Genomic DNA, 8,710 nt, shown 5'->3' with positions numbered 1-8,710 from the left:
TCTCCTTTTCACATGGTCCCCAAAAAGGACAGCAGCGATTGGCGTCCAACTGGTGACTATCGGCAAGTGAATGCAAAAACCATTCCCGATCGTCACTTGTTGCCTCACATTCACGATTCGACAGCTGCCTTGAATGGTACAACTGTCTTTTCGAAAATCGACTTAAGTAAAGCGCATAACAAATCTTTATGGCTACTGACGATATTCTGAAAAGAGCTATCATAACTCCCTTCAGACTACAAATTTTTGTGAATGCCCTTCGGTCTAAGAAACTCTGCACAAACTTTCCAAAGGTTCATAGATGACGTTTTTCGAGGTCTCAACTTTGTACATACGTATGTCGATGACCGTCTTATAGCAAGTCCGGACAGAAAATCGCATCTCCAGCATCTGGATCTTGTTTTCGATCGACTACGAAAACATGGCATTACCGTAAACATTCAGAAATGCCAAATCGGAACAGACTCTTTAGACTTCCTAGGACACTATAGATGCGCAAGGCGTTCGACCCCTTACAACCAAAGTGGTGGCCATTCTAGGTTACCCAAAACCGGTCACCATCAAGCAATTACGCACATTTAAAGGCCTGGTAAGTTTTTATAGACGGTTCGTACCGAAATGCGCGTCACTTATGAAACCGCTAACGGACCAACGTCGTGGAAATGCGCAATCCAGCAATCTGGACGACACCGCGCGAAAAGCGTTCTCCACAGTTAAGGAACTTATCGCTAAAGCAACAATGCTTGCACATCAGGACACTGAAGCACCCATTAGTATCTCAGTAGACGCATCGGACTCGGTAATCGGAGGAGTCTTACAACAATGGGTTAACAACTCCTGGCAACCATTGGCATTTTTCTCTAGAAGGTTGCTAGACACCGAATCGAGGTACAGCACATTTGGGAGGGAACTTCTAGCTATGTATTGTGCTGTACGGCATTTTCAACATTATATCGAAGGTCGTGAATTCACCCTTTTCACTGACCATAAAACTCTTTACTTCTCCTTAAGCTCTTCTTCAGACAAGTACTCACCTCGTGAGTCTCGACAACTGGACTAAATTTAGCAGTTTACTTCAGATATTCAACACATTTCTGGAGCAAACAATGTAGTCACAGACGCCTTTTCTCGAATAACTTCCTTGAACAGTTTCCAAAGAATAGACCTTAAACTCGCCCAGCTTCAAAAAGAAGACACTCGATGGCCAGGAGCATTACCTGTCAAGGAAATCACTGCCGCCTTCAACCATCACTGCAGACCGCGGACGTCAGTTTGAATCTAGACTTTTCCGTTGTCTGACCACGCATTTAGGAATCGCTCGATTCCGAACACCTGCCTACCACCCACAAGCAAACGGATTGGCAGAACGCTTTCACCGAAAACTAAAAGCTTCACCGACAGGCAACACACCCTATGATACTTCAATAATATCAGAAAATAAACTTAAGACGACGCGTTCTGGAAGAAAAGTAAGATTTTCAGAACATTTAAAGTATTATTGCACGTAAGGCACTACTTGACATTTTATATTATCTCAATTTTTCTTTTTACCATATGTAATATTTTTTTAAAAGAACCAATTTTTATATGCTTATATTAATGTATTATTGTTTGGCTAATATGTATATTATAAAATTTTAAAAAAAAACATTTCGTAAAAATCGTTTTTACGTTATTTATACTTTTTCGCCCATTTTTTTGTCTTAAAGTGCGTACAGTTTATTTCGACATGCACTTACATTTTCTTTTTTTTCTTTTCCAGGACGTCAGAAAAAGACCATAAGAAGAACGACGAGGTTTACTAGGAACCGAAACTTTGATTGTACATTATTTTCCTACTATTTTGTATTTCATGGTCCCTTATAGTAGGGAAAGACGACTAGACGCTATCAGAAGAGTGTTTACCAAAGACAAACTCGTTGGGTTTAAACTTCTGGCTGGCCACGTCTTAGGGTCATCACTACCTCACTAGGGGGAGAGTGATATGTAGCGGTAAATAAATCCCCAAAATAAATAGCTCTGTAAGTTTTCGACATTGGATGCTGACCAGATTAGTTTTAATGGACTCACGTAGCTGAAGGCGCCCGGTCATGCATCCGAACCAGACCATGTGTGGGAACGCCGTGCTCAACATCTACTGCAATCGCTAGCCAGACTAGATCAGACAATTCCGAAATATTGGCAATCGTCAAATACAACTTCTGATCTCTTCGGTTCTGACTTTTGATTTCTCTTGGTGGGTACGTTTCATATTAGAAGGTGTTACTGGTAAAAGCGTTGTCAAACACTGAATACCTGTGCCATCTTCAATGGAAACTGGCTTGTTAAAGATGCATTACGCAGCATAACCACTGATGATATGGCGCAGATACGTGTCTTACCGCCTTCAGCTAGCGTGTGCCCAGTGAAAATAATGATATTATCATCAATGTTGTACACTTACAAATGTATTTCTGTATCAACTTTATTTGGCCTGATAACCGGCATGCCTCATATAACAGACTGTTATTAGTGAATAGATTATTGTTATTATTCATTTCGAGGGTTCATCTTTGTCTAAATGTTGAGTGTCTAAAACCAATTAATTATAACGTACGTTTAACGAGCTACTTACAACTGTGGCCGTATACTGGAAACATCATCCTTGGTAAGCCGTTCGTGGGAATTCTGGGAAGTCAAATATCGAGTGCAACGCGTTGGAGTCTTACTTAAAAAGATTTTAACTACAATCGTTCAGTCGAAGTTAATTCTCGCCTCAAAGGCTCGATAGAATTACATTACTCTGTGGAAGATTGGTTGTAGACGGATTAATTATAAATGACAGTTAGCTCACCACTTACTACACACAGAAAAAACCCAAATTAACAGTGACAATACTTAGACCCAAAGCATAAATTTGCTTTGGATGAAACATAAACAGATGAACGACATTGTATTCTTTGTCTGGATTGTGGTGACGAGTTGGAAGGTGCGTAGTCACTGGAAGAAATTTGACCACTATTGCCATCTACATCCTTAAGGAGAGCATCTGATCCTGATGCCCTGCGTCTACATTCATGTGAATAAGCATATCTGACAGATAAAGTACTTAGGAGTTGGGTTGCAGTCATCCTTTTTACATGACATGACGTTCTTATTGTGCATATATTGTTACCTTATATAGTTCTTTCAGACAAGTCTCAAAATTATCCCAAAAGGTAAATCGTAGCATAATATAATTGAATATTCGCTCTGTATCATGCATTAATACGATGAAATCATTTTCGGTACTTGAAGGATGGAGGCTATTAGACATAGTGTGGATGAATTCAAATCAAATTTAGAATTGTCTCGATTTGCCCGCTTCTGAATAAACGTATAGATTGTCAAAGTGGCGCACAAATCGTTATACGGCATTTTGACCTTCATGGGTCAACATTCTCGACAGATTTACTGATCATGAGTGTGAGTGATTACTGTTGGTATATATTCGCGTTAATTCAATCTCACAATAGCATGAATGTTTATGCGTTTACGTTATCAACGATAGCTAACTCTATAGAGTAAGAAGCTGACATTGAATGTTTCGCTTGTAACCTATGCATATGCATGCATGTACATGTACAAGTTCATGCATCCCAATCTCCATGTTTTAGGGGAAATTTTATACGTTCTGGGTAAATTTTGGGGAAGCCGCAATAAAAAAGTTTAGGGAAGTTCTGGGGAAAATCCCTAATATGTCTGGGTAACTTTTGATTTTCTCCCCAATATTTCCCCAAAACTTTGGGTATTTCCTCAGAATCTTATGACACTTTGTGGAAATTCATAAACATTTTTGATAAAACGCCAGAAATTTTCGCATTTTTGGGGAAATTCTCCAAAATTTATCGTTTTAACGCAATAGTTCTCCACAATTTTCAACCGATATCACAGAAAAGCCTAGCGATTTAAATAATAAGGTACCCAAAAGTTTCTATTCATGTATTTCATTTTTCCCTAATAACTTCGCACAGCAAACGCAGTACCAAAGCAGTTTAACTACAATTGGTAAGAACCGATCTGTCGCGATAAGTCACCACTGTCGTAATTAAAAGACTGATTTGTTCATTAAAGTTTAATAAAATACAAATCGTCCGTTAATACATATCTTTCAATGCTTAATTATTGGTCATGTGTTTTGTAGAAGTACATTAGTTAGATATTGCACATTCATTCACATTGTGGGCAGCCAGGAAGTGATATCAGCCCTCATACCCGTAACAGCACACGAGAACAAGTTGGTCACATTCAAATCCTTCCTACACCTCCTAATACCTCTCTTATCTCCACGACTAACCCTTCTCACGTCTCTTTATCATCTCGCACCGCTAGGGCAAACGATTCGAGTACGCGGAACGCTATTCCTGGTCTCCTGAAACCACGCTCTAAACTACACGTAGGAGCTTTTAACGTCCGAACACTGTGCCAAATAGGACAACAGGCTTCTTTAGCTAGGACTTCAGAATCCCGCGCCATCGATGTGTGCTGCGTCTCCGAAACGCGTATACAGGATCCGAGTAGCGTCATCTATTTGACCTCACCATGCCAAAATAAAGAACCGACTCGATTCACACTTCGTGTATCTGGAAGCCCAGATTCTGCTTCCCGCGGCCTCGCCGGCGTAGGTATAGCATTGAGTCCTAGGGCAGAACTAGCTCTCTTAGAGTGGATCCCAGTAGACAGTCGTTTGTGCGCTGTCCGACTGAACGGAACAGTAAGGATCCGAAAAGATAGGGACACTCGTCGTTGCCTCTTCGTCGTCTCTGCCTATTCTCCCACTGACTGCAGCTCAGATGATGTAAAAGATGAGTTTTACAGAAAGCTCTCCGACCTCCTCCTTAAAGCTAGGCGTTCGGATGTAGTAATAATGGCCGGTGACTTTAATGCTCAAGTAGGTAAACTAAGCGATAGGGAAAGACACCTGGGTGGATCTTATAGCATCGTGACTCAAAGAACAGATAATGGCGACCGTCTGTTGCAGCTATGCTCAGATAACCGCCTCTTTCTTGCAAATACTAACTTTAGGCATAAGGAAAAACATCTTTTAACATGGAGACCCCCGAGTTCGTCCCAACGTTGGACCCAAATAGATCACATCGCTATCAGCCACCGATGGAGGGGCTCGATAGAAGACTGTCGCTCATTCTGGAGCACATGCCTAGATTCAGATCATGCTCTAGTACGAGCGCGTATCTGTCTGCGTCTTACTGGACGTAGGGAAGACGCTGCAAGGAAGCCTCTTAGGGCCCTTCAATAATACTTCGACGCCTAACTAAAGCTCGTGAAGAGCAGATTAGAGAAAACCAGGCTGGTTTTCGACCTGGATGTGGTTGTATAGACCACATATTCACACTACGTCAGGTTCTAGAACACAGACACACGTTCAGACGCCCCACAATCGTAGTACTTCTCGACCTTAAGGTGGCATTCGACTCTGTTGATCGTGAGGTTCTGTGGCAATGTTTGTCACTGAAAGGAGTACCAGAGAAGTACATTAACCTTGTAAAGGCTTTCTACTCGAACATAACTGGTCGAGTGAGAGCTTATGGCGAACTGTCATCAGAATTGATTACCTCAAGTGGTGTTCGTCAGGGCTGCCCACTCTCTCCATTCTTGTTTAACTTTGTCATTGACGTACTTTTAGAGATAACACTTTCCTCATCTAAATTTCCAGGGGTTGAACTTCTACCAGAAGATTCACTTGTTGGCTTGGAATATGCTGATGACATAGTTTTATTTGGTGAAGAGGCTGACAAAATGCAGAGTCTTCTGATCACTCTAAGCAACAATGCAGACATGTTCGGGATGCGATTCTCGCCCTCGAAATGTAAAATGTTGCTTTAGGATTGGGTTGCATCGACACCCGAACTAATGATAGGAAGTGAAGTAGTTGAGCGTGTCGACCGCTTCATTTATCTTGGAAGTCTGATCAGCCCTTGTGGTTTGGTGTGTGACGAAATCTCAGCACGGATACAGAAGACTCGACTAGCTTTTGTCAACTTGCGTCATTTATGGCGTAGGCGAGATATCCGTCTATCAACCAAAGGACGGGTTTACTGCGCAGCACTTCTTTCCGTCCTACTTTATGGCAGTGAAACATGGCCGGTAAGAGTAGAGGATATTCGTAGGTTACTAGTATTTAATCATAGGTGTCTTCGAAATATTGCTCGTATATCTTGGGACCATCGAGTAAGTAACGCAGTTGTTAGGAAACGGGTACTAGGTAAGGATGGCAAATCCATTGATGAAGTAGTGAAACTTCATCAGTTGAGATGGCTGGGACACGTGTTACGTATGCCCAACCACCGACTGTCTCGACGATGTTCAGTGGTATAGGAGTAAGTTGGAAGAAAGCTAGGGGCGGCCAGACCAAAACATGGCACAAGTCCATGAAGTCACTGACAAGTTGACTGAGTCATGTTGGTAGGTGTAGACTACCTGGTTGGGGACCACGAGATGATAGCAACCGATGGTTAGAGACCCTGAATGACATGGCTGAAAATCGTTTGCAATGGCGCAGGTGCATCTACTCTTTGTGTTCTCCCAAATTTTGATCTCCTTATTCCTCCTTGTCTCTTTTTTTCTCCTCTCAAATTTATTCCACTGTATTATACTCTATAAGTAACATCTCCAAACACTAATCTTCCCGATTACTGCTTATACTCTTATTACCTCTACCACTACGGGATTTGAATCGACAACTGCATCTCTGTGCTAATGTGGTGTGGCAACTCGAACTGATGTACGTACGTACGAAGTTGTATGTTGTTACTGACTGACTGACTGACAGAACGAAAAAAAGTTACTCTTTGGTAAACAAACAAATGTCATGGCAATCATCCAACTTATGAATCCTGAAAGCAATTTAAAAGGTTGGTTACGTACCAGCGTTATAATAATGATGCATTCTGAATAAAAAATTTACAGTTACGTCTGTTAAAACTCTCGAAGCCAGCTGAAAATAAGATGGGCAAGAAATAATTATTTCAGCATATATGCTTATCACAAACTAATATGCAAACAAAAACCGGTATGTAGTCTAAAGTGCATTTAGCTCACACTTTCTTCGGATTGCCATCCACGCTTATTTACTATATCTTGTGTCGTGTGAGAAAGCCTGGATTGCAACATCCATGACTTGTGTTATTTCTCTTTCTGGACAGGTTTCACTGAGCAACCGTTGACACAAAACGTATGCAAATAAATTAGTGCTATGACGTGAACTTACTTTAAATCGTCATGTAGGATCGGTAATTACTGATACCTAGTTTATTTTTAGTCACATGTAAGGTATAAGTGATTGCCAGTCCAGGCGTCAGCACGTAAGCTAGACATACTTTGGTTGATTTCCGATAATCATCACATACGATTTCGGACAATCTGGCCACCTAAATTATTTTTAAACACATGTTACAACTTACGATCTGGTCACGAAAATTGAGCTCCTCCAAAGCAGCTTCAAAAGTACACAATTCCTCTGGTATTTTCAATGGTAATGCGAAACTTGAAGTGTCTATATTGTCGCTACACCTGTCCTTTACAACCATGGATGAGCTTTTAATGTGAGCAATCAGTTTATTCATCTTGCTAGACAGTCCAGTGACTGCTTTCAGAATCATTTTCAATGTTTAACTGTCATCATTGTACAACCTTTTGCTATCATGTTTACATTAATTACTAACTTCCGTCGAAGTAGATGGAAGTGGTGGTAAGAAAAGCTCTGTTTTCGATTAACTGCTTTATTAACATTTATTCAATACGTACCTACTTCGCTATAATGAAAAGTTCCCAATCAATATGTTGACAACTGGAAAATCGACCAGGACGGATGCATCTTCCATTTCAACAACCTTTAGTTCTTCAGAGGTGCCCAATTAGTCGTTCATTTAGCGTTTTACAGCCCTAACAACGAATTAATTGTATATGTTTATCAAGTTACCTCTTCGGCTTCTCTGTTCCACACGGCAGCGTGTCATCATTGGGTGCATTTGTGCTTTTGTAACCGAGTACTGTAGTGAAAGATACTTTCAGTCCCTCGGCTATATGGTAGTCACCTAAAAACAATGAAATCAAAGTGATTACAACTTAGCACAACGATGTAATACTGTGCATTTTCTCGAACAAAAGCGACTATCGCAATCGATACTATCAAGAATATCGGTTACACATCATCGCGATACACAACAAGTTCGTTGTTCAGCAGCCATTTGCTAGGGATGACTAGAAATTGACTCTCCCGTTGTCGTGAGCCAAGATGTACTGTTCTGATTGATGCTAAAAATCAATGCTATAGCGTTAAAAATTATAAACTTATTACATTCAAGAACATTCGTAATACGTTCCTGGTGAACGAGGTCAAAGCACTAACCAACAGGCATACTTACTACATAAACTATTATATTTGCGACCGACCTTGAGAAATGATGTCACGTTATCTATTGAAATGTATGTACCAGGGGAATAATAACCCCATATTGCTTTGTCGGTATATAGATGCACTTGCAAAGTATATCTGCCAGCCTAATCTACATACACTCGTGGCTTACGATTGAACACTTGAATATACAAGGCTGTCTACTTCCCCCCTTCCTCTGTCTTCTGATGGTTGATTGAATTGTGAAGACTTTGACATCTGAGGGAAAGCTCAGAATCAACTAAACGATTTGGATTTCGCAGATAACCTAACCCTCCT

The 8,710-nt window shown here is 40.8% G+C and overlaps 1 protein-coding gene across 1 annotated transcript in view; it reads left to right on the top strand.

Moving 5' to 3' along the window:
- Positions 1-3,370: 3,370 nt before the first annotated feature.
- MS3_00005313 (uncharacterized protein) overlaps positions 3,371-8,710 on the top strand; it is a 30,060-nt gene continuing 24,720 nt past the window's right edge. The window contains exon 1 of the mRNA XM_051213355.1: positions 3,371-3,444. The gene's annotated coding sequence lies outside the window, so the exon portion shown is untranslated. The remainder of the gene's footprint in view (positions 3,445-8,710) is intronic.

The sequence above is a fragment of the Schistosoma haematobium genome, chromosome 3 (genome assembly GCF_000699445.3).
Source record: "Schistosoma haematobium chromosome 3, whole genome shotgun sequence".
NCBI lineage: Eukaryota > Metazoa > Platyhelminthes > Trematoda > Strigeidida > Schistosomatidae > Schistosoma > Schistosoma haematobium.
Note: the sequence above shows the minus strand (reverse complement) of the source record. Positions and strands in the feature narration are given on the sequence as shown.